We start from the raw sequence: 27,982 nt of genomic DNA on the forward strand, positions 1-27,982 counted from the left end.
GAGTCAGAGACCTGATTACAGGTGTCCTTTAAGGTTGGTGGGGGCCCCTGGGCGCAAAACCTAGTGGAGGCTCTGACTGAATGTAGCGTACATACATGTCCTGCTGCCTTCTATCCACTACCCCCTAGTAATACATCGATATGCAGCTGCCACCCCAGTAATATATCAATAAATAGCCACCCCCAATAATACATCTATATACATCTGATCTACAACATCAGTTGCTAGACAACAAAACTTGTTGTGCCTCTTGTTGTAACCAGTGGAGAGACCTGCAGAGAATTTAAGCAGATTAGTTATGGAGCAGAGTTATAGGAAATCTACCATTTATTTTTATGCATTATGAACCAAACATACTTTGACAATGCTGTAGCTACACGGATGCAGAAACATATCTTGTTTAACCCCTTAACGCTCTGCGCCGTAGCTCTACGGCGCAGAGGTATAAGGGATATATGAAGAGGGCTCACAGGCTGAGTCCTCTTCATACAAAGGTGGGGGTTTTTGCATAATGCATAAAACCCACACCGCTAATAACTGCGGTCGGTGCTAGCACCGATCGAGGCTATTAACCCCCCCCCCGTTGCCGCCGGCAAAGTCGCCGGGCGCCGCCTTCTTTTTTTCAATCGCCACGCCCCCGAACGTCATCGGGGGGCGGCGATCAGTTGCCATGGTAGCCTCGTGTCTTCTTTTGACACGAGGCTTTCTGGCAGCTGCAGATTCGTTACAAAGAGCCAGTGGCTCATTGTAATGAATGTGCTGCAAAAATGCCATATATTGCAATACAGAAGTATTGCAGTTTATGGTAGCAGCGATCTGACCATCTAGGGTTAATGTACCCTAGATGGTCTAAAAGATAGTGAAAAAAAAAAAGAAAAAAGTTTAAAAAATAAAAAAAATTAATAAAATATTAAAAATTCAAATCACCCCCCTTTCCCTAGAACTGATATAAAACATAATAAACAGTAAAAATCACAAACATATTAGGTATCGCCGCGTCCCAAAATGCCTGATCTATCAAAATATAAAAACAGTTACGGCCGGCGGTGACCTCCGAGGCGGGAAATGGCGCCCAAATGTCCGAAATGCGACTTTTACACCTTTTTACATAACATAAAAAATGAAATAAAAAATGATCAAAATGTTGCACAGACCTCAAAATGGTAGCAATGAAAATGTTGCTTCATTTCGCAAAAAATGACTCCTCACACATTTCCGTGCACTAAAGTATGAAAAAGTTATTAGCGTCAGAAGATGGCAAAAAATTTTTTTTCTTTTTTGTACACATTCGTTTAATTTTTGAAAATGTATTAAAACACAATAAAACCTATATAAATTTGGTATCACCGCGATCGCACCGAACCAAAGAATAAAGTAGGCATGTTATTTGGAGCGAAGAGTGAAAGTCGTAAAAACTGAGCCCACAAGAACGTGTGACGGTTTTTTTAAAATTTTTCCACATTTGGATTTTTTTTTCAGCTTCGCAGTACACGGCACGTTAAAATAAATAACATTACGGGAAAGTAAAATTTGTTACGCACAAAATAAGCCCTCACACAGGTCTGTACACGGAAAAATGAAAAAGTTATGGATTTTTGAAGTTGGAGAACGAGAAATGAGCCGAAAAACCCTCCGTCCTTAAGGGGTTAATCTCTGAGCCGAGTGGATTTGCTGAAAAAACTATTATAAAATTATAATTGTTTGGTTGGCTCAGTGCTTCTTCTCACCATAGTTATGCACTGCTCCAGCCTTAAGCCGAGAATATGTCAGAACTGTGTTGTCCCTGACAGGCAGAAGCAATCAATTGCTGCACCATCCCTCAGCTGCTGTATATGAGTCATCCTGCTCATTTTGTTTAGTCCTGTCTGGACAGTTCAGGAAGCTCCATGTGTAATGTGTTTATGTAGTAGCCTAGATTTCCCAAGGTCCTGTATGTTATAATAGTTTTTTTTTTCAGTAAAACCACTTGGCGAAGGGACTACAAGATATATTTCTGCATCAGTGTTGCTACATCATTCTCAAGGTATTTTTCGTTCATAATGCATAAAAACAAATTCGAACCTGTGTCCTGGTGCCTGGTTCTGTGTCTCCTTGTTTGCTGAGCCCATACGTGTCTCTGACGCTTCCTGCTTGTGTTAGTATTGTGTTCAGTTTACTGAGTACAGCCTATACGCCCAGGAGACCACCTTGCTGGAGATCTTCTTCCAGTTCCTTGGAACATTACCTTTGCTGACTGCAAGTTATCTTTACTGCACCTTCAGCTCCTGAGATATAACAGATTATTGCTCTGGTCTCTACACTCCTGTTCAAGACTGCTACTGCAGCCCCTGCGGGTTATCTGTATACTGCCTCCAGCCTCCTCTGCCTTACCTGACTACTGGACTCTTGCTCCCGTCCCACTAATATCGTGACACAAATGGTAGATTTCCATTAAGCATGAATTTTTAGCTGAAACTTAACACAGCCACAGAGAGGAATGTTGCAGACCTCCAAACAGGAAGGTTTGATGCAAAACAACTTATTGAGTTAATGGCTGCAGGTTGTAGTGAGGACCTTGACGTGGGAATGAAAAGCAAAAGGCAGAGTCCAAAGTTAGGCCAAAGCAGAAGGCTTTTGTGATGAGGTAAGAATATGTGTTCAGTTTTGTCTAGGTTAAGTTTATAGATAGACATAGTGACAGTCAAAGACAGTAACATACAGAGAGACAATCAGAGAGACAATCCAGAGACAGACAGAGAGACAGTCAGTCAGAGACAGTCACGTAAAGAGAGACAGACAGACAGAGAGACGGTCAAAGAAGGACAAAGAGACAGTCAGAGACAGCCACGAACAGAGAGACAATCAGAAGCAGTTAGACAGAAAGAGAGAGAGAGAGATACATATAAAATATTTTTGTTAACTCATTCTATTTTATTATAGCTAAGAGCAGTTATTTACAATTTGAGGCAACGCCGGGAGCTACAGCTAGTAAATAAAGTTTAAATCCCTAAAACACCTCCCCACCATCTACACACCTGAAAGGCCCTGCTGTGTGCCCATACAGATGATTACCACCACATATGTGGTACTGACACACACAGGACAAATTGGGTGACAAACTTTGCAGTGCATTTTGTGAATGTATGCAATTTTGGAAAAATACATCCATTTAGCCAAAAAAATTATAATTTAAAAATTGCACCACCATTTTGTTTTAAACCATATTTGTTTTAAAACTTAAAGGGCTCACAAATTTTTTAAACATAGTTTTACGCAGGTTGAGGGGTTTAGTTTCTATAATGTGTTAATTCATTAGATTTTACTATTATTTATGCCTCTCAAAGTCACTTGAAACCCAAGCAGGACCCTCAAATTGTGGGTCTTGACTATTCTCATGAAAACCTATAAAAATTGCACCTAAAGTTCTAAAAAAAAAAACATACTAACATAAAGCAGACATTAGGGAAATATTAGTTAATAACATTTTATTTGGTTATATGGGTGATCTGACTATCTGCCTGGAAAGCAGAACGAAAAGCAAAACTTATGGGGCACATTTACTAAGGTTTCACACTTTTACCACAGTTTCTGGTGGACTTTGCACGTTATTTTTGGTGCAAGCTGCTTGCACGGGTGTTTAAGAAGTGTCCACTCAACATATGTGTCGCACGCATTTCTTTTGTGTCGTGGTTGCACTATTCTTCATGCCACACAAATTTCTGCACTGAATGTGTTCCGGTGCTCAGTCGGACCATGCACTAGAATTATCATGTAAAGTCCAACAGAAATGTGTTGCATGCCCTATGTTGAAGATGCACCCCAAAAAATGAGGTACACTCTGTCGGGGCAATGCAGAGGGTGCCAGATTTATGAAGAACGGGCACCACAATTCATTAATCTAGTGCCCCCTGCACACTACAAAGGCAGTGCACTGTTTTTAGTAAGATGTGTCTACAGAAAACAATCTGTAAAATACATGGATATGTTGAAGTGTTCCAAAGTTATAACCACTTATGGTTGTAAGTGGCAAATGTCAGATTTGAAAAAATGGGCCTTGTCATGAAGGTGCAAAATGGCCTTAAATGGGTTAAATGTTATAAGGCATTAATTGCCTTTCATTGCTGTTGTGTACTTGCTCTGAATATACATTGAATTAGGAATCAGTCATACTAAAACTTGCATCCCACACAGAAATATTGAGCCTTATAATCTTTCTATTCCCTTGTGTTTAGTGTGTAAAGTAAATCGCTTCTTAGAAAATACAATACAATACAGCTAGTCCCCAAGTTACGTACAAGATAGGTTCTGTAGGTTTGTTCTTAAGTTGAATTTGTATGTAAGTCGGAACAGTGTATTTTATAATTGTAACCCCAGACAGAATTTTTTTTGGTCTCTGTGACAATTGGATTTTGAAAATGTTGGATTCTCATAAGAACCAGGATTAACAATAAAGCTTTTGTTACAGACACATTTGCTAACTATTATACCTCTTTATTGTAGCCTAAGACTAAAGTACAGTAAATTACCAACATCCAGAGGTCCGTTTGTAACTAGGGGTCGTCTGTAAGTCGGGTGTTCTTAAGTAGGGGACCGTCTATACAGATACAATAAAGATACATTTATATCTATCTATCTAGAGCAATAGAAGAAGTGTCATTTTTCAATGAAGCAGTTTTATCTGCTTGGTTTTGTTTCCTTATTAAGTTTCTCTGTTTTACTCCTAAAATGGTCACCTATTTTTCTAAAGAAGTATAGAAGAAGAAAAACATCTTTTCAAAGTTAATCTTTCACAATAAATCCAATTTAAAATAACAAGACATGTGAAGGCTGCCATACTTCTTCTTTTAATGGATATCATCAATCAATGTCGGTACAAAATACCCCTGCACTTTATTTGAGAAACACAATCCATATACAAGTTCAAGAATAAGTTACTGTTTGCTGAGAGGAACATTGGTTGAACTTCTTCATTTTGGTTTTTGAGCTTAATGGAAATGTTCAAATGTTTGATTCATTATGTATTATTGAACAGGTATATAATGAAACACATAAATATGTCACAAGATAAAGTTCATTCCTAGAATCTATGCAAGTAGGAAATTGGTTTCTATAGAATTTGTAAGGACACTGCACTCAAAGGACAAACACATGATCTTAGTAAGTAACTAGAAGGTAGTTTATCAAGTTAATAAACAATTGGGAAAAATAAAGGAAAGTGATTTAGCATTATAAAGTGATTTAATATTAAATGGGAATTCTGGCAATTAAAAGTTAGCCCCTGGGGGGGCGTGGCTGGACCCTGGAGCTAATGGCCGCACATTGAGAGAGCTCCGTACCCCGGTGCCCATTTAGCCTGCAAGGAGGGGAGATACCCTGGCCCCCAAAGCCAAAAAGACCCCCAGGAGGGGAGCAAAGACCCCGGGACACCAGAACCCTGTCAGAACGGGAGACACGCTACTCACCCGCTTCCTCCGCTCCACCGCCGCAGCCAGCACGGACCCGCGAACGGGAAGGAAAGCTGGTGGCACCACGAGGAACCCGGCACGAACCATCGAGGCTCCCATCATGGCTCCTACTCCAGCAGCGGGTAAGCGCGGTTCGTCGGCAGCCACCGCACCGCTCCCGCATACTGCGCGCCATACTCCCGCCACCACGATACAGGCCGCGCCTGACCGCCATATTGGCGCACAACCTAAGGAGCAGCGTGGCTCTCCTGCGGCGCAGCAGCGCCAGACAGCAGCGGCTTCCCCGCGGACCCCAGTTAAAGGTGACCGGCAGCACCACCAGCAAGGTGAGAAACCATGCAGGAGCACCTCACCCCAGTCACAAGCTCCAGAAAAAGGGCAAAGCCCCATAACTGATGAGCAGGAAGGAAATGGAGGACAGGGGAAGGGTCCCAAGGGTCTCCCCCTAAGATCCCCCCAACTATCACAGCCAGGGGAATTTGTCCCTGGGGTCCCATTTATCCCTAGGTCACAATTGTCAGAGGATGAGCTGAATGCTACCCCCACCCTCACTCGCTATGCAGCGCCCTCCCCAGAGTGGGCATCATCACCTGAGCCATGCAGCCAGGACGCTACAGCAGATAAGAGACCACCGACATCAGAACCGTACTGGCAGGTCCATCTCCAGAATTTGCCTACTAAAGAGGACTTTAAATCCCTAATTGCTGAAGTCAAAGAGGCTTTCAAATCTGAAATCTCGGAAGTGCGTCGTGATATTCAGTGTATGACGCAGAAAATTGATGTTCTGGAAGCTGCACAGGCGGACTCAAAGCGTCAGATTTCACATACGCAACATGCTTTGCATTCTCAATCTGTTACACTACAAGATATGGCCAGGCACCTGGAGGATCTTGATAACAGAGGAAGACGCAATAATATTCGAGTAAGGGGTCTATCGGAGGTGGAGGGTAAAGAGGATGTGCGAGCCACACTACAAACACTCTTTTCAGCGCTACTAAAGGAACCAGGAACACAGGTGAAGCTTGATAGAGCCCACAGAGCATTGAGGCCTAAAACACTGGGAGGAAACCCGCGGGACGTTATCTGTTGTGTGCATGACTTCGAATTAAAGGAGCGCCTCATGTTTGCGGCGCGGAAAAACAAGAACTTTGATTTTAATGGTGATGTCATACAGCTTTATCAGGATCTCTCGGGGATCACTTTACAGAAGAGGCGGATTTTACGACCGTTGCTGGACATTCTAAGGGAGAATGACATATCCTATCGATGGAATTTTCCTTTTGCTCTGTCGGCCACCAAAGATGGGATAACGGCAACGCTCACCGTGATTGAGGAGCTCCAGGAATTCTGCGATATCTGGAACATCCCGATTCCACGGCTGGACGACTGGGGGGGTCTCCCCCCTCAACTTCGCCAACTGCAAAATAAGAACCAACCACAACAAAAGAGGCGAAGATCACGAACCAGAGCTCCATCCCAGGACTCTTATGATTAGAGGAGAATGCCTGCTAAATATATATCCTTTACAGTTCGGGTTCTTGATTGTTTGAAGGGGGTCTTATGTATGCTTATGTTTGCTCATATTCGGGGGGCTAATCCCTTCCTTAGTATTTTTGGGTAGTAATATGCACAACGGCACCGGGGTTAATCTCTGGAGGGTTAGTGACATATCAAAGTATTTAATCTTGTACAGTTCTGTACTTGTCGTATTCCTTTCCTTTGACAGGTTCCATAGCCACGTTTTCCCCACTAGGTGGGTCTTTTCTGGATACTGTCCTCTGACCCTGGCTTAGGGTCTAAATAGGAGGTGGTGAATCCGGATCAGCCAACTATACTCCCCTACTTTAGGGGCAGCCCGGCTGAACAGACCTGCACTAGGGTCAGGAGGCTTCTCCTCTCTCTGGTTATAGAATTGGAAGTTATTCTTGGTTTTGGGTTTTTTTTTTTTTTTTTTTTGTTCTTTGTTCGTATTGATTGTTTGTCTTGTGGTGTGCAAGTTTTGTCCCCCCCTTGTCATATTCCCTGTGTGTCTACCCTAGTGTTTCTGATATTCTAGGTCTGCACACACCAACACACTCCCTCACTCCCATACTGACGCCTTGCTGTAGAAGCTACATTTAGCCTCTCTCATCCCCTCCCTCCCTTGGTTCAGGGGCATATCACGTAGGAGCACGCCGCGGGTCTTGCCTAGGAGCGTCGGTCCGTACGCTCATCATGGTCCAGCTCTTGACGCTAAATGTAAAAGGGCTCAACTCAGCCCGTAAGCGACGACTCACGCTTAACGAGCTGAAGAGAAGTAGAGCAGATGTGGTATTCTTGCAGGAGACGCATTATGATGCGATGGGGAATTTTAATTTTGCTAAGCATCTTTACCCGATCTCTTATATGGCATCCACAGAGAACAAGAAAGCGGGAGTGGCGATTTTGTTCGCAACCTCATGCCCCATAGTGCCTGAAACTGTGACGTCAGACCCCATGGGCCGCTTTATCATTGTTCAGGGTAAAATGTTTGGTTCGCCTGTGCTTTTATGCAACATATATGCCCCCAATTCATCACAGGTCCGCTTCATTACCAAAGTCCTGAATAAAATAGCCAGACTCCCACCGGCACCTTTACTGTTAGGAGGGGACTTCAATGTCATTTTTTCTGAAAATATGGATCGACTGGCAATCGACCCCAGCCCCACCACTAGGTCGCAGAACACTATTTCAGCGGCTTTCCGTAGAGTCATCAGGAGGTTTGCTTTATACGATCTATGGAGAGTGGGCAATCCGGGTGACCGTTCATTTACCTTTTACTCTGCACCACATGGCACCCATACCCGCATCGATTATTGGTTTGGTGATATACAATTCCTGCGAATGATGCACACCGCAGAGGTGGGAGACATATCGTGGTCAGACCATGCGCCAGTCCTCCTGCAGCTTAGAGAGGGTCCCTCCACAACTAGGGTATGTCATTGGCGCTTAAATGAATCCCTTCTTAAAAAACCCCTGATCCAGGAGGAGCTCAATGGAATACTGCGGGAATACTTCCAGCTTAATGAAGATTCAATTCCCTCTGTTCCTCTGACGTGGGAAGCCCATAAGGCGGTTTTCAGAGGTCATTGCATAGAACAGGGCACCAGGTTGAAAAGAAACAGAGCCCATCTGGAAAAAGAACTGAGAAAGGAGATTGGTAGACAGGAGGCAGCCTTGTTAGCTAAACCAACTAGGAGGAGACTTCAACAGCTAATTGAGGTTAGGGAGCAACTGCGGGAGGTTCAGAATCAAACAGTAGAGAAATTATTGGTATTTACTAGGCAAAGATATTATGAGCAAGCGAACAAGCACCACTCTCTCCTGGCGAAACAACTGAGGGAGAAGAGAGAACACCAGACTCCCCACATCATACGGGATTCTGGGGGGAATCTATTACATGACCCGAGAGCGATTGCCTCCCGCTTCCAAGAATTTTATGCTAAATTATATTCCCTGCCAAACACCCTACCCCTAGATGAGGGCCTTAGAAAAACGCTGTTACTAGATTTTTTGAACTCTAGCTCCCTCCCTGAACTCCCCTCGGAGGCCATTGAGACGCTCAGCTCAGACTTAACGCCGGAGGAGATAGAGGAGGTGATCAAAGGAATGCCTAATGGGAAATCCCCGGGCCCAGACGGGCTCACTTATCTGTACTATCAAACCTTCTCCCCTGTGTTGTTGCCACATATGACAAAAGTGTTTAACGCGTTCTTACAAGGTGAACCCATGCCTACAACTTTCACTCATTCATATATCACCCTTATTCCCAAGCCTGGGAAAGACGCAACTGACTGTGCTAATTACAGACCGATTGCACTTTTGAACGCAGATTTAAAAATATTCACAAAGCTGCTGGCCAACCGCCTGATTCAGTGGATCCCTCAGGTAATCCATAAGGATCAGGTAGGCTTTGTACCTGGACGGCAAGGTGGTGACAACACGAGGAGAACAATTGATCTTATTGATGTAGTTAATAAGCAAAATGACCAGGCCCTGATTCTCAGTTTAGACGCTGAGAAGGCGTTTGATCGCCTCAGTTGGCCCTTTATGTTTCAAGTGTTAGAGCACATTGGGATAAAAGGTCCCTTCCTCCAGGCTTTGAGGGGGTTATATTCAAACCCTACAGCGGAAATTAAGCTCCCACATGCGTCCTCCCCACCTCTGCAGATTAGGAATGGTACACGTCAGGGCTGCCCACTTTCTCCTCTCTTGTTTATACTTTGCATTGAACCCTTGGCCTCCATCATCCGACAGGACCCGAATATCCATGGTATTATGGTTAGAGACAAGGAATTCAAATTATCGTTATTCGCAGACGATATCTTACTCACCCTTACTCAACCTTTAATCTCCCTACCCAATCTACAAGCGAGACTACAGCAGTATGGCCGTCTCTCTGGCTATAAAGTAAACACTTCAAAGACGGAGGCCTTGCCTCTTAATCTTACCCAACCGTTGGTAGACCAATTGAAAGCCACATTCAGATATAATTGGAAAGCAGATGCTATTAAGTATCTGGGGATACTCCTGACCCCCTCTTACAATACACTCTATGGGCAGAACTTCCCTGGCAGTTTTCGGGAAATAAGGACCCTACTTGATAATTGGAACAGCCTCCCCCTTTCCCTCTTTGGCAGGATAGCAGCGGTTAAAATGACCATCTTACCTAAGCTGCTTTATCTGTTTGAAACCCTACCAGTACCAGTGCCGTTGGGTGTCCTGAGGTCCCTGCAAGCATCAATATTACACTTTATCTGGGCTAAAAAGAGACACAGAATCTCCAGGTCTGTTCTACTCGCTCATAAATCTAGAGGCGGCCTATCGGTACCGGATATAACCAGATACTATTGGGCAACACATTTGCGGCGTATCCCAGCATGGTCTACCTTACTGGCATTCTCTAAGTGGATGGAGATAGAGAAATTGTGGTTGGCCCCTTTCCATCCTAACTCTTATCTTTGGCCCAAAGAGGCGCCTGCGCTACCCGACTCCCAATTAGGCCCCATCTCATTCACAATTAAGTTGTGGAAGGCCTGTCTGACCAGGTTCCCCCTGAGGTCTCAGTGCTCACCTATGCAATCTTTCTTGCACACCCCCCTCATGCAACAAGCCGGGGCTGGGCAGGAAATTAAACCCTGGCACGAGAAGGGTTTGTTTAGGTTTGCAGACATTGTGGATTACCGAGATAGGAAGATTCTGCCCTTCGCTGCCCTACAGGATAAATTTCATCTCCCGCATGCGGCCAATTTTCACTACATCCGAATCAGGCACCTCTTGCAATCTCTGGACAGTGCGGAGGTGGTTTCGGCACCCACTATGTTTGAGCACATTTGCAAAACTGCTACCCAAACCTCTGGCCTTATATCAGATATCTACATGATACGATTACACCCTAACCCAGACGAACCCATCGCATACCCTTACATGACCAAGTGGGAGAGCATAGTAGGGGGACCAATATCACAAGACACATGGCGGTTGATATGGCATAGGGCGGCTAAGACCTCCTTGTGTGCCACACATAAGGAGAACCAGTACAAACTGATGATGCAGTGGTATCATACCCCATCCTTGCTACACAGACTATTTCCGGATACGCCAGATACTTGCTGGCGATGCGGCTCAGTTGGAGGAACCCTTCAATATATCTTCTGGACATGCCCATTAGTGCAGCCATTTTGGCAGGAGGTAAAGACTCTCCTTCGGGAGGTCGTTGCGGTGGATATTCCACTCTCCCCATTATTTCACTTGCTGAATGTTTCTCCGCACCCCATGGCCAAGGCGACCACAAAACTGAGCTTGCACATACTCACAGCCGCGAGGTGCCTGATAGCGCAATTCTGGAAGAGACAAGCCCCCCCCTCTCGAATGGACCTTCTCTCCAGGGTAAGGGAAATTCGTAGTATGGAACATCTGACTGCCTCCCTGAACAATCGTATCCCATTGTTCGACAAAACTTGGGCGAGCTGGGACCGCTACTGGATAGAGGAGCGAGCAGGAGGAGGAGAGTGACATGGCCACCCCTTTAGTTTCTACCCAAGTGTTATCTGTTGTCATAGTGAGTGTGTCTGGATGTCTTTGTCTGTACCCTTATCCCCAACCCCTTTAAATTGGTTAGGCATAATGTTGATGCCATCTTTAGTATTAGTTCTAGCATCATAAACATACTACACTATTAGTCGTAACCTTTTGATACGCAAATGGAAGATTTAAAATGTTGATATCCTTGGGAGGGGAAAAATTCTGTCTTTCAGTTGTTTTACTGTTGAAAAACTTCAATGTGAAATATGTACGTGATAATTTGTTTGTTATATATTTTCGGAAAAATGATAATAAAAATACAATTATACAAAAAAAAAAAAAAGTTAGCCCCTGTCCACAGCATAAGAAATAAATCCACTACAAATCATGTGTCAGATTGGGATGTCTAAGTCTCCAAACTAAAATCCATTCTGGCATAGGTGGATCCAAAAGATGTGGAGTGTAATTTCCTCAATGGATACCAGATAAAAATAGGGACTTCTTCTGGCGCAGCCCAAGGATTCACAGCTATACGTAAAGATCAATTGTGACTCAATTTAATATTATAATCAGGATTAAAAAAAGTCCCTGTTTTTTATCTGGTAGCCATTGAGGAAATTACACTCCACATCTTTTGGATCTCTCTATGAATTTTCTACAACCCGAGGAGAGCAAATCACCCACGGGCAAGGACGGGGCAGCACCCAAAAATCGTGATCTGATAGTGTTGTGCCTGATTGCACAACCACTAAAGGTGAGCGGAATACACATATGAATTCATATACACTCAAAAGAAATCACTTTTGTTTGCACTAGGCAGCGCCTGTTGTTTTTTCTAAAATCCATTCTTGGTGCCCAATATTAAATAGCTACCTGTAAGTATGTTGTATCACCCATTTGCAAATTACTTAAACATAACTGACACAAATATAATGTAGCAAATACTGGCTCCCTAACTTTTCCTTGGACTGTTATATTTCAGGGATCAGAAACCTATTGACTTACTCTCGTTTGGCACTTAGCCCCTTTTAGCTTTGTGGGCGAGAGTTACATTCATACACAGAAGCAGGCCTCAGGAAGCAGCAACTTGCTAAAAATGATTGGTGATTGAGAAGGAGGATACTGGGGAATTATTGGTGCAGTAGTGGTTTAAGTTTTTTGGCATGAATTAAAGGGTTTGTCCATGAAAGAAAGTTCTCAAATTTTAATCCCCTAGAGATGTTTACACTATAAAGACAATTTTTAACCCCCTTACTTTACAATTTTATTGCTTTACAATTACTTTACCTTACTTTACAATTTTATCTCCTATCACTCAGTTATGGCCATTGTAAAATTTCAGAGTGTGGGTAGGGACACAAGGTTTATCTACACTTTTATTTAGAAGCAGAAATACGGCAGCACTCCAAAGGATTGTGGAAAAAATTGTGAGGTTTATTCCATCTCTAGCAACGTTTCAGCTGTAGATCAGCCTTTGTCAAGCAATACAACAAGTGTTCAACTGGTGTATAAATAGTTACAACATAGTGACGTATCACATACATCAATTAAGTGCAAATACATGTTTAAAAGTCATAAACTTATCTGTATACAGTTAACAATAATAATGACACATGTGTCAGAATGTGATTAATGTATACATGCTTGCATCTTATTCATATATACTTCCACAGTGTATAAAAATACATTACATTACATTTGCCCCCACATGGGTACCTTGATCGCCTGATCCTGGTGAAATAGGCACAACATGACCCTCATATTTTGGGGACCTTGCACATATGTGGAATTTATTCCCAGAAATTTAGTATATTGTCCAAATTTTGTGATGTGGTATTCCACTATATCGCCATTTATCAGATTTTCTATTAGGAATGCTTTCCGTTATCCTATACCTACTCCAACATGGTGCTGGATTGAACACAGAATGATGCGCGCATGCGCCAGAGAGTTTACCACACTTACCTCTTCCAATATGGCGCAGTCCGTTGCCAAACTTTCAACACGCATGCGAGACATGCGCAGTAGCAGCACATTGTCTCCTTTCCTCCATCCGGTTATGCGCAGTACTTGGTTGGAGATGCCGAACGCGCCCTGCGCTACTTGGGGACCGAATCACACAGGTGATTTTGAGCATCAATTTACACTGTAATGTATTTTTACACACTGTGGAAGTATATATGAATAAGATGGAAGGTGACTTTTAAACATGTATTTGCACTTAATTGATGTATGTGATACATCACTATGTTGTAACTATTAATACACCAGTTGAACACTTGTTGTATTGCTTGACAAAGGCTGATCTACAGCTAAAACGTTGCTAGAGATGGAATAAACCTCACAATTTTTTCCACAATCCTTTGGAGTGCTGCCATATTTCTGCTTCTATATCTACACTCTTGGGGTAAGAGTATTTGGATAGCACCCACCCTTCCCCTTTTTTCTAAAAGGCTGTGGTGCTTTACATTTTACTAGTATCTGACACATACAAAAGAGAGATGAGATAGATTAGAGATGATAAAATCCATGATATGGGTATAAAACACAATGGGGGGCATTTATCTTTATTTTTCTTTCTGTTTTTTTCTGGGTTTTTAGAATGTGTGCGCCTTTTTGGAGAGTTGGGGGTTTTTTCATCAGTAAGACACATTTATCTTCTATTCCAGATGTGCTAAATGTCGCAAATGACATTTATCATTTCAAATTGTCTAAAATTAGCAACATTTTTATGCAAAAAAACTTCAGGCGAAACCATACTTAAGGGAAACGGAAAATGGAGAGAAGTGACCTGTAACAAAAGAAAGGCAAAACAAATAGATAAGGTATATGACCCCCAATTACACTTACAGCTCTGCTAACTGACCTTTATACCTGAGTCATCTCTGCTACATGCCTACCTCAGATAAAAAATCTTATCTGTCTATAGCTTGTAGAGCAGTGATAGTGAACCTTTTAGACACCAAGTGGCAGAACTACAATCAAAACCCACTTATATATTGTAAAGTGGTAACATGGCAATTTAAGCAGTAGCTTTGTTTTTTATCTGCTCTGCCTCAGCTTTAAATGACATAAGTGCACTGACGATGCGAATAGGTTGAAAGAAGGAGGGGAAATTTGAAATATCATTGTAAAATTTACAGGGAGAATTGAGAGGATCACAGTAGGTAACCGGACCTATCCAAACATCCTGGAATACCTGTGTCTGAAAGTGCCCGTGTCTGAGCTGGTCTTGTAATGCAGGTGGGAAGGGCAGGATGCAGAGAGCACAGCTGTATACAGACAAGTGAATCTATTCATGAGAAGAATCTGACCATAGTCAGAAAATTTCAGGTTTCATAGTCAGGTCTTATCCATGGGCAACCAAAATTGTATACCAAGAACTGATAGAGATAGATTGGAATTATATCTGTGAAATTTTGCTAATAACAGAGAATTAGAGAATGTGTTATTTTTAGAGATGAGCGAACACTAAAATGCTCGGGTACTCGTTATTCGAGACAAACTTTTTCCGATGCTCGAGTGCTCGTCTCGAATAACGAACCCCATTGAAGTCAATGGGAGACTCGAGCATTTTTCAAGGGGACCAAGGCTATGCACAGGGAAGCTTGGCCAAACACCTGGGAACCTCAGAAAAGGATGGAAACACCACGGAAATGGACAGGAAACAGCAGGGGCAGCATGCATGGATGCCTCTGAGGCTGCATAATCGCAACATTATGCCAAAATTATGGGCAACAGCATGGCCATGACAGAGTGACAGAATGAAGCTAGATAGCATCTAAAACATCCAATAATTGACCCTGACACTATAGGGGACAGCATGCAGAGGCAGCGGCAGCAGGCTAGAGAGTGTCATGGCGACATACCCTAAATGGACTCAGGCTTCAAACCAATGGGTGGCAGAGAGGAACCAAAGGAGGTGAGCAAGAAGCGCTCAAATAATATCGGTACATGATAAAAGTTTGCCAGTATATTTTGTGGATTACACAGCAGGGTGGCGACAAAGTTAACATGGAAGCCATGAAAACAACCCAAAATTCTGCCTGACACAGCTCGTTTGATAAGGGGACCATGTATGGAGGCAGTGAACTAGTAGTAGATTAAAGGTGCTGCAGTTAAAACTATGTTAGTTGGATCTTGGCATGGAGCTGGCGCTCTTCTGCCAGGCGAGCTTTCGCCAATCCAAGCCCCTGTCTATAGGCTACTCCCCAAACAGCACTTCTAAGAACCTTTTGTATAAGATCAAGTGTAGTAGCGTTCTTATAAGTTTAGGATATGGCGGGTGAGGGGAATGTAAACAGCTGCGCAAGAAGCGCTGAAATAATATCGGTAAATGATAAAAGTTTGCCAGTATTTTTTGTGGATTACACAGCAGGGTGGCGACAAAGTTAACAAGTTTGTTGTGGAAGCCATGAAAACAACCCAAAATTCTGCCTGACACAGCTCGTTTGATAAGGGGACCATGTATGCTTACAGTTCATGCCAGTCGCTGCACTGGCTGCCAGTCTCCTTTCGAATACAGTTTAAAATAATAATAACCCTCATCCATAAAGCTCTGTATAATGCTGCACCCCCCTACCTCTCCTCTCTTATCTCAGTCTATCGCCCAACCCGTGCTCTTAGATCCGCCAGTGATCTTAGATTAACCTCTACCCTAGTGCGGACCTCCCACTCGCGTCTCCAAGACTTCTCTAGAGCTGCACCAATTCTATGGAATGCTCTGCCCCGGACTATCAGACTAATACCTAACCTCCAAAGTTTCAAACGTGCTCTTAAAACCCATTTCTTTAGGCAAGCCTATAACACTCATTAACTGCATGAAGTTTTAACTCTTCTACTAACCCGTCCTGTGTCGTCCTCCCATCTGTTATCCAGAAACCAACAGGCACCAGACTTCTCTGCAGTCCCATTCACCCTGGACCTGGTATATAAGATGACGGCTGAGTGGTTCAAGCGACAGCAATTCCATTTATTATATTTTGTTCTATTCCCTAAGAAGAATGGCTTGACCATTAAATATTCTTTTACCTCGTGTTACCCCATCATCTTCATAAACCGTAAGCTCTGGCGAGCAGGGACCTCACTCCTGTTGTTCCATACAAATGTTGTGCTCTGTTACATTACATTTGTATTTGTTTCCTATGATTTGTAAAGCGCTACAGAATATGATGACGCTATATAAATAAAGATTATTATTATTATTATTATGGAGGCAGTGAACTAGTAGTAGATTAAAGGTGCTGCAGTTAAAACTATGTTAGTTGGATCTTGGGATGGAGCTGGCGCTCTGCAGCCAGGCGAGCTTTCGCCAATCCAAGCCCCTGTCTCTAGGCTACTCCCCAAACAGCACTTCTAAGAACCTTTTGTATAAGATCAAGTGTAGTAGCGTTCTTATAAGTTTGGGATATGGCGGGTGAGGGGAATGTAAACAGCTGCGCAAGAAGCGCTGAAATAATATCGGTTAATCATAAAAGTTTGCCAGTATATTTTGTGGATAACACAGCAGGGTGGCGACAAAGTTAAAAACTTTGATGTGGAATCCATGAAAACAACCCAAATTTCTGCCTGACACACCTCGTTTGATAAGGGGAGGATGTATGGAGGCAGCTATATGGACGACTTTTGGAGGTAGCAATGGAGACAACGTGTGGAGGCTGCTATGGAGACAATTTAATTTGGATAGTGCCTGTATGTGGCAGTCCCAAAAAGTTTTCAAACCAGAGGAGCAGGTAGGTGTCCCTCCAGAAAAATGGAATAGATTGAGTGCATGTATGTGGCAGTCCCAAAAAGTTTTCAAACCAGAGGAGCAGGTAGGTGGCCCTCCAGAAAAATGGAATAGATTGAGTGCCTGTATGTGGCAGTCCCAAAAAGTTTTCAAACCAGAGGAGCAGGTAGGTGTCCCTCCAGAAAAATGGAATAGATTGAGTGCCTGTATGTGGCAGTCCCAAAAATTTTTCAAACCAGAGGAGCAGGTAGGTGGCCCTCCAGTAAAATGGAATAGATTGAGTGCCTGTATGTGGCAGTCCCAAAAATTTTTCAAACCAGAGGAGCAGGTAGGTGGCCCTCCAGTAAAATGGAATAGATTGAGTGCCTGTATGTGGCAGTCCCAAAAATTTTTTAAAACAGAGGACCGGGTAGGTGGCCCTCCAGAAAAATGGAATAGATTGAGTGCCTGTATGTGGCACTCACAAAAATTGTTTCAAACAGAGGACCGGGTAGGTGGCCCTCCAGAAAAATTAAATGCATAAAGTACTATAGCAAGAGCCAGTGGGCCCTGTCAAAAAATAGCCAGTTTCCTCTGCTTTACTGTACAAAGAGGAGGAGAAGGAGGAAAATGAGGAGGAGGAGGAGTGGATCAATTATTCAGGTTGAGCTTCCTTCACCTGGTGGAGATTGGAAATTCTGAGAAATCCAGCCTTTATTCATTTTAATAAGCGTCAGCCTGTCAGCGCTGTCAGTCGACAGGCGTGTACGCTTATCTGTGATGATGCCACCAGCTGCACTGAAAACCCGCTCGGACAAGACGCTAGCGGCAGGGCAGGCAAGAACCTCCAAGGCGTACAGCGCCAGTTCGTGCCACATGTCCAGCTTTGAAACCCAGTAGTTGTAGGGAGCTGTGTGATCATTTAGGACGATGGTATGGTCAGCTACGTACTCCCTCACCATCTTTCTGTAAAGATCAGCCCTACTCTGCCGAGACTGGGGACAGGTGACAGTGTCTTGCTGGGGTGACATAAAGCTGGCAAAAGCCTTGTAAAGCGTACCCTTGCCAGTGCTGGACAAGCTGCCTGCTCGCCTACTCTCCCTCGCTACTTGTCCCGCAGAACTACGCACTCTGCCGCTAGCGCTGTCAGAAGGGAAATACTGTTTCAGCTTGTGCACCAGGGCCTGCTGGTATTCATGCATTCTCACACTCCTTTCCTCTGCAGGGATGAGAGTGGAAAGATTTTTCTTGTACCGTGGGTCCAGGAGAGTGAACACCCAGTAATCGGTGCTGGAATAAATTCTTTGAACGCGAGGGTCACGGGATAGGCAGCCTAGCATGAAATCTGCCATATGCGCCAGAGTACCGACGCGTAAGAATTCACTCCCCTCACTGGCCTGACTGTCCATTTCCTCCTCCTCCAACTCCTCCAACTCCTCTTCTTCTGCCCATACACGCTGAACAGTGAAGGACTCAACAATGGTCCCCTCTTGTGTCTCGCCAACATTCTCCTCCTCTTCCTCCTCATCCTCCTCCACCTCCACCTCCTCCGATATGCGCTGAGAAACAGACCTGAGGGTGCTTTGGCTATCAACAAGGGAATCTTCTTCCCCCGTCTCTTGTGACGAGCGCAAAGCTTCCGACTTCATGCTGATCAGAGAGTTTTTCAACAGGCCAAGCAGCGGGATGGTGAGGCTGATGATGGCGGCATCGCCACTGACCATCTGTGTTGACTCCTCAAAGTTACTCAGCACCTGACAGATATCAGACATCCACGTCCACTCCTCATTGTAGACTTGAGGAAGCTGACTGACCTGACTACCACTTCTGGTGGAAGTTGACATCTGGCAGTCTACAATCGCTCTGCGCTGCTGGTAAACTCTGGATAACATGGTCAGTGTTGAATTCCACCTCGTGGGCACGTCGCACAACAGTCGGTGAGCGGGCAGTTGGAGGCGGCGCTGCGCTGCCCTGAGAGTGGCAGCATCTGGGCTGGACTTCCTGAAATGCGCACAGATGCGGCGCACCTTCGTGAGCAAATCAGACAGATTGGGGTATGTCTTGAGGAAACGCTGAACTATCAGATTTAACACATGGGCCAGGCATGGCACATGTGTCAGTCTGCCGAGTTGCAGAGCCGCCACCAGGTTACGGCCGTTGTCACACACAACCATGCCTGGCTTCAGGTTCAGCGGTGCCAGCCACAGATCAGTCTGCGCCGTGATGCCCTGTAATAGCTCTTGGGCGGTGTGCCTTTTGTCGCCTAGGCTCAGCAGTTTGAGCACCGCCTGCTGTCGCTTAGCGACGGCACTGCTGCTGTGCCTAGAGCTACCGACTGATGGCGCCGTGCCCACGGATGGTAGTTCGGAGGAGGAGGTGGAGGAGGGGTGGGAGGAGGAGGAGGCATAGTGGGCCTGAAACACCTGGACCGAGGTAGGCCCCGCAATCCTCGGCGTCGGCAGTATATGACCAGCCCCAGGGTCAGACTCGGTCCCAGCCTCCACCAAGTTAACCCAATGTGCCGTCAGCGATATATAGTGGCCCTGCCCGGCAGCACTCGTCCACGTGTCCGTGGTCAGGTGGACCTTGTCAGAAACGGCGTTGGTCAGGGCACGGGTGATGTTGTCTGACACATGCTGGTGCAGGGCTGGGACGGCACATCGGGAAAAGTAGTGGCGGCTGGGGACCGAATACCGAGGGGCGGCCGCCGCCATGAGGTTGCGAAAGGCCTCGGTCTCTACTAGCCTATAGGGCAGCATCTCCAGGCTAAGCAATCTGGAGATGTGCACATTAAGGGCTTGGGCGTGCGGGTGGGTTGCACTATATTTGCGTTTCCGCTCCAGCGTCTGGGGTATGGAGAGCTGAACGCTGGTGGATGCTGTGGAGGATCGTGGAGGCGACGATGGGGTTTTTGTGGCAGGGTCCTGGGCAGGGGGCTGACTATCAGCTGACACAGGGGAAGGAGCAGTGGTGTGCACGGCCGGAGGTGAACGGGCTTGTTGCCACTGAGTGGGGTGTTTAGCATTCATATGCCTGCGCATACTGGTGGTAGTTAAGCTAGTAGTGGTGGAACCCCTGCTGAGCCTGGTTTGGCAAATGTTGCACACCACAGTCCGTCGGTCATCCGGTGTTTCCTTAAAGAACCTCCAGACTTCTGAAGATCTAGCCCTCGCCGCAAGAGCCCTCACCACGGGAGCTTCACTAGTTGACACATTTGGCGCTGATGCACCAGCTCTGGCCCTGCCTCTCCGTCTGGCCCCACCACTGCCTCTTCCAACCTGTTCTGGTCGAGGACTCTCCTCCGTCTCAGAAGCACTGTGTTCACCCGGCCTCTCAACCCAGCTTGGGTCTGTCACCTCATCATCCTCCGATCCCTCAGTCTGCTCCCCCCTCGGACTTCCTGCCCTGACAACAACTTCACCACTGTCTGACAACCGTGTCTCCTCATCGTCGGACACCTCTTTACACACTTCCACTACGTCAAGAAGGTCATCATCACCCACAGACTGTGACTGGTGGAAAACCTGGGCATCGGAAAATTGCTCAGCAGCAACCGGACAAGTGGTTTGTGACTGTGGGAAGGGTCCAGAAAACAGTTCCTCAGAGTATGCCGGTTCAAATGCCAAATTTTCCTGGGAGGGGGCAGACTGGGGGGGAGGAGGCTGAGGTGCAGGAGCTGGAGGAGTGGCGATTTCGGTGACATGGGTGGACTGCGTGGAAGACTGACTGGTGGACAAATTGCTCGAAGCATTGTCAGCAATCCACGACATCACCTGTTCGCACTGTTCTGGCCTCAACAGTGCTCTACCACGAGTCCCAGTAACTTCAGACATGAACCTAGGGAGTGTAGCTCTGCGGCGTTCCCCTGCTCCCTCATAAGCAGGTGGTGTCTCACCCCGGCCAGGACCACGGCCTCTGACCCCTGCAGTAGTTGGACGCCCACGTCCCCGCCCTCGTCCTCTACCCCTAGCCCTCGGGTTAAACATTTTTAAAATGAGAGTTATAGCTTTAATTTTTTTTTAACTTTTTTTTGTGTTTTTTTTTTTTTTGTGTTTTTGAGTTTTTAAAACCAAACATTGCTATCCTATTGCTATGGCTATTTTCTAGCCAAGTATGAAAGCACACTACTATGCCAGATGAGATGACACTGAGTTATTAAACAAAATAAACGTAAAATAAAAAAGGACAAATGGCAGACTGTGCCTAATTGAAATCCAACCCCTAATAAATTTTCCCACTTCGGTCTTTGCAATGGATATGTGCGTCACTAAGCGCAAAACACAGCGGTCGCAAGTCTCACTACAAATTGCTCACAATTGGCTAGTAGATGCACTGCAGCAAGTACAGCCACCAGCAGATCAACCAGAAATCAAATATATAACGCTACTGTAGGCGTAAGCCGTTTGGATTCTCCTTTGGCTATTTTCTAGCCAAGTATGAAAGCACACTACTATGCCAGATGAGATGACGCTGAGTTATTAAACAAAATAAACGTAAAAAAAAAAGTTAATGGCAGACTGTGCCTAATTGAAATCCAACCCCTACTAAATTTTCCCACTTCGGTCTTTGCAATGGATATGTGCGTCACTAAGCGCAAAACACAGCGGTCGCAAGTCTCACTACAAATTGCTCACAATTGGCTAGTAGATGCACTGCAGCAAGTACAGCCACCAGCAGATCAACCAGAAATCAAATATATAACGCTACTGTAGGCGTAAGCCGTTTGGATTCTCCTATGGCTATTTTCTAGCCAAGTATGAAAGCACACTACTATGCCAGATGAGATGACGCTGAGTTATTAAACAAAATAAACGTAAAATAAAAAAGGACAAATGGCAGACTGTGCCTAATTGAAATCCAACCCCTACTAAATTTTCCCACTTCGGTCTTTGCAATGGATATGTGCGTCACTAAGCGCAAAACACAGCGGTCGCAAGTCTCACTACAAATTGCTCACAATTGGCTAGTAGATGCACTGCAGCAAGTACAGCCACCAGCAGATCAACCAGAAATCAAATATATAACGCTACTGTAGGCGTAAGCCGTTTGGATTCTCCTATGGCTATTTTCTAGCCAAGTATGAAAGCACACTACTATGCCAGATGAGATGACGCTGAGTTATTAAACAAAATAAACGTAAAATAAAAAAGGACAAATGGCAGACTGTGCCTAATTGAAATCCAACCCCTACTAAATTTTCCCACTTCGGTCTTTGCAATGGATATGTGCGTCACTAAGCGCAAAACACAGCGGTCGCAAGTCTCACTACAAATTGCTCACAATTGGCTAGTAGATGCACTGCAGCAAGTACAGCCACCAGCAGATCAACCAGAAATCAAATATATAACGCTACTGTAGGCGTAAGCCGTTTGGATTCTCCTATGGCTATTTTCTAGCCAAGTATGAAAGCACACTACTATGCCAGATGAGATGACGCTGAGTTATTAAACAAAATAAACGTAAAATAAAAAAGGACAAATGGCAGACTGTGCCTAATTGAAATCCAACCCCTACTAAATTTTCCCACTTCGGTCTTTGCAATGGATATGTGCGTCACTAAGCGCAAAACACAGCGGTCGCAAGTCTCACTACAAATTGCTCACAATTGGCTAGTAGATGCACTGCAGCAAGTACAGCCACCAGCAGATCAACCAGAAATCAAATATATAACGCTACTGTAGGCGTAAGCCGTTTGGATTCTCCTATGGCTATTTTCTAGCCAAGTATGAAAGCACACTACTATGCCAGATGAGATGACGCTGAGTTATTAAACAAAATAAACGTAAAATAAAAAAGGACAAATGGCAGACTGTGCCTAATTGAAATCCAACCCCTACTAAATTTTCCCACTTCGGTCTTTGCAATGGATATGTGCGTCACTAAGCGCAAAACACAGCGGTCGCAAGTCTCACTACAAATTGCTCACAATTGGCTAGTAGATGCACTGCAGCAAGTACAGCCACCAGCAGATCAACCAGAAATCAAATATATAACGCTACTGTAGGCGTAAGCCGTTTGGATTCTCCTATGGCTATTTTCTAGCCAAGTATGAAAGCACACTACTATGCCAGATGAGATGACACTGAGTTATTAAACAAAATAAACGTAAAATAAAAAAGGAAAAATGGCAGACTGTGCCTAATTGAAATCCAACCCCTACTAAATTTTCCCACTTTGGTGTTTGAGGTGGATATGTGTGCCACTAAGAGCTAAACACAACGGTAGCAAGTCCCCCTGCTAATTCCTCACAAAATGGTACTAGATGCAAATAAAAAAAAAAAAAGTAGAACGTTATTGTAGTCCTAAGAAGGGCTGTTGGGTTCTTGGAGAATCACTCCTGCCTAACAGTAAGCTAATAGAACACCCTAAGGCCCCTTCTACACTGGCGTTTTTCACGCGCGAGTTCTGCGCGTGCATTTGACGCGCAGAACTCGCATTGCACTCTGTCCCATTGTATTCAATGGGTCTTTCTCCATTTGCGTGGTTTTCAACGCGCGTGCTTGCGTTCGTTTGCACGCGCGTCAAAATCGCAGCATGCTCTATTTTTGCGATTCACGCGCATTTTTAACGCCCCATTCAAGTCTATGGGGACGTATCAAAAACGCATTGCACTCGCAAACATTGCAAGTGCAATGCGAGTGCAATGCGTTTTAAACGTAAGGGTTGCTAGGTGACCAGTATAACAGTATTTCCCCTGCTCGCGAACGATCATTTAATTAAAAAAACACAATGAAGAACAGTGAAGAATAGAATAAAACCAGTGAACACAGTGAACACAGTGACCACAGGATCATTTAAGATAAAAACACAGTGCAGAACACAGTGCAGAACACAGTGCAGAATAGATTACAGATGTTCGGCACATCTGCTTACTTGTCGGGAGATACGCGCGGAGCGGTGCGAACAAAATAGCATGTGAAGAACAATATATATGTGTGAAGAAGACATTGCAGATGTATGGAAACATCTGCAATGTGTTCTTTACACACATATATATTGTTCTTCACATGCTATTTTGTTCGCACCGCTCCGCGCGTATCTCCCGACAAGTAAGCAGATGTGCCGAACATCTGTAATCTATTCTGCACTGTGTTCTGCACTGTGTTTTTATCTTAAATGATCCTGTGGTCACTGTGTTCACTGTGTTCACTGGTTTTATTCTATTCTTCACTGTTCTTCACATCTGCTAAATTGTCGGGAGATAATATACGCGCGGAACAGTGAAGAATAGATCGCAGATGTTTGCAAATTATCAGAAGACATTATTTTTCAATTAAATAACACATTTTAATCCCAAATCATGGTCCCTTTGAAAACTGCTCGAGTCTCCCATTGAAACGCGCGTCAAAAATGCGCCGAAAACGCAAAAACAACGCTAACAACACGCGCGTGAAAAACGCAAAAACGCAAATTACTCCAAGGAAAAATGGAACAAAAACGCAGCCAAAACGTCAGTTTTTCACGCATTGCACCCTGACGTGAAACGCAACGCTAGTGTGCAAGAGGCCTTACGCTTTCCCTGACCAGCAGCAGCTCTCTCCCTAGCGGCATCCAGACACAGAATGATCCGAGCAGCGCGGGCAGCGGCTAGTCTATCCCAGGGTCACCTGATCTGGCCAGCCAACCACTGCTATCGACGTGTAAGGGTACCACGTCATGCTGGGTGGAGTGCAGAATCTCCTGGCTTGTGATTGGCTCTGTTTCTGGCCGCCAAAAAGCAAAACGGCGGGAGCTGCCATTTTCTCGAGCGGGCGAAGTATTCGTCCGAGCAACGAGCAGTTTCGAGTACGCTAATGCTCGAACGAGCATGTTCGCTCATCTCTAGTTATTTTCTTATCCTGAGTATATTTTGGAAATTTGTTTACCTGGGAATACCCCTTTAAGACAGAAATCAGTTTAAGGGTCTAGCTCTTCCCTTTCTTTTGCTCATTATTACCTACTCTAAAACCACATAGGTGTAAACAGATGTAAACAAAAAAGTATCAAAATAAAGTAAAAGATAGAGAATGGGGATCATAACATGTAAAAAAAAAAAACTTGAGGAAAAATTCAATTACATGTGTAGATATAGCTCCTGAAGGATAAAAGCACATCAGTTGCAATATCGGGCAACTCAAAGACACTTGTTCTGCTCTTTAACCCCTACACGCACATCACATTTGTGTATGGAATGAGCAAATATGGAATTTTTACAATTTCAATTTTGTAACCAGCTAATATAGAATTTGACAATTTTGATGTTTAATGCAGCAAATGCAGTATTTGACTTAACTGAACTCTTTAAACACTCACTTGGGCACTGGCACAGCCACATTTCATGGGATACATGCCTGGTTCATCTGAGGGTCCGTTCACATGCAGCATTTTTGGATGTGTTTTTAAACGAATGCGCTTTTAAAAGCAACAATGAATTTGGCTAGGTTGAAAGCATTCTCCTCATTGCTGGAAGTGCAACATAGTGGCTTAGTCTTCCTGCAGTAATGAAAACCAGATGGTGATATGTAAAAATACATGCATTTCAGACATATGCATTTCTGGAATGTTTAAAAAACACATCCAAAATCACCAATTGTGTGAACACTCCCTAAACGAATATGAAGATATCAACTTTGGCTGTGGACAGAGGAATCCTCTTGTTGGTGATGACACCCCCTGGTAGTGCTCTAACACCTCACTTGCTGCAGGGTAGAAAATCAACTCCAAGCAAAGACAGCAAGGTCTGGCCATTTGTTAAATTTTTCAACCCAGTAATTGAACAGGGAAGTACATGCTTCAGTACCCAGTTGCCCAGTAGTCCAGTGGATCCTCTTCCTGGGGTGGTACAGTGCTGTCCAAGTAGGCCACCACCAGGGTCTGGTCCATGTCCTGCTGCTGGTGGCGGCTACCCTCCTCTCTAGGCGGGTGAAGGAAGCTGCTCAGTAAGGACTCCAGACTTAGAGCTTAGAGCTGCTACTGCTCCTACCCTCCCATCTCCCCACAGCAGGCATGACAGTAGTAGGTGAGTGATGACTGCCAGAAATACCCTGGTCAGACCTGACAGAGGATGGATAATGGTGTACATAGGCAGCGGCCAACTGCACAGTATTTATCTATAGTACCCCAGTTGTTCCTTCATTTCATCAGTTAGCCATGAAAAGTAGTTTCCACTTCTCCAGTGCCCTGACCAGATAGATTTTGCAGCATCTGTTCCAGGACATGAAGCAGTGGAATGACGTTATTTATCCTGTAGTCTTGGCACATGGTGTCACGCATGAGCTGCCAGTGGCTGACATCAAAGTTAACCAGGGAAGTACTCCTTTCTGCTTGCATCATCAAAAAATCATTAATGGCTTTTCTCTGTTCATAGAGGTGGTCTAACATATGGAGGATGTAATTCCAATGGGTGGAAACATCGCATATCAGCCTTTGTTGGGGGAGCCTGTTCTGCCGCTGCAACTCGAGGAGGGTGTTCTTGGCTTTGTAAGAATGGATGAAGTGCAGTTTCCTGGAGCAACACTTAAAATTGTGGAGGCTGAGGTGGTGGTGGAGATGGAGGAAGCGGACATTGGCGCAAGAGCAGCAGTTTGACAACATGAAGGAGAAAGCGGCATCTTCTGTTCAAGATGTTGGTGTGGCTGGGCTGGAAGCACTTTCACCCAGTGGGCCGTAAAGGACATGTACTGGCCCTGACCATAGTTACAGCTCCACACGTCCGCGTTGCCGTGCACTTTATAAGAAACTGATAAGCTTAAGGACTGGCCCACCTCCTGTTCTACATATTTGTGAAGGGCTGGTACTGCCTTTTTGGAAAAGATATCTTGGCTTGGAACTCTCCACCTTGGTTCAGCACAAGCCATTAGTTCTCTGAAGGGTGCAGAGTCCACGACTTGGAGAGGGAGGGACTGCAGTATCAACAACTTGGACAGGAGCACGGTCAGCTTCTGCACAATAGGATGACGGGACGCATACAGTTGTCTCTTTGTAATTGCCTAGTGAAATTATTTCTGCCACCATGTGTAGCGAGGAGCAGGAGCATCTGGACTGGGAGATGTTGTCAAAGACAAACAGCTCCCTTCAGCAGAGGTGCTGGAGCCTTTACTGGCTGAAATGGCATGTGTGCCACTAGGTGCTGGATGGACAGGAGGATGGGTGGATGGCAGGATGGACCATCACATCTGAGACATGTTTCACCCAGGCCATTGGAAGGTAGTGCTGCATGTGTTGACGCAGGGCCGTGGTGCCAATGTTAGCTCCCTGGGCACGCTTCACTTCCTGCCTGCTGATTCTATATATACACACGCTCGGCTCCTCTGGTGTCTTAACAAAAAACTGCCACACTGGCAAGTTAGTGATTTTACTGCCAACACTCTACACTACTAACGCTACTGCCTCACTGAGCACCTGTGCCACTCCTTACTTGGACCTGCAAAGGGGGTTTTGAACCTCGCGACTGTTTGGCTCCCGTCCTTGCACTGATTCCACCCTGTTGACTCATGGTCACAGTAGTGACTTGCTGCCTGCTTTGCTGCCTGACGCGCATCGATTTGTGTTTCCCTGTCACTCTTAGTCGCTTCAATGGTCTCAGTATGCACAGCCTAACTACTTGCAAGTGCAACATAGCCTCCCGCACCCCACCCCTTCACTACCAAGCAGATGCGGACTGTCCACAAACACTTTGTCCTCGTTGTATAGTGGCGATGACCCCAGGTCACCTAGCAGATCCCTGGCTGAGGGAAATGAACAGGACAGAGGCTGGTTGAGGACAGGAGAGAGCCATGCCAACTAAGAGTTGTATCTGACTCTTGGCTGG

This window comes from Engystomops pustulosus, chromosome 7 (genome assembly GCF_040894005.1).
Source record: "Engystomops pustulosus chromosome 7, aEngPut4.maternal, whole genome shotgun sequence".
Taxonomy (NCBI): Eukaryota; Metazoa; Chordata; class Amphibia; order Anura; family Leptodactylidae; genus Engystomops; species Engystomops pustulosus.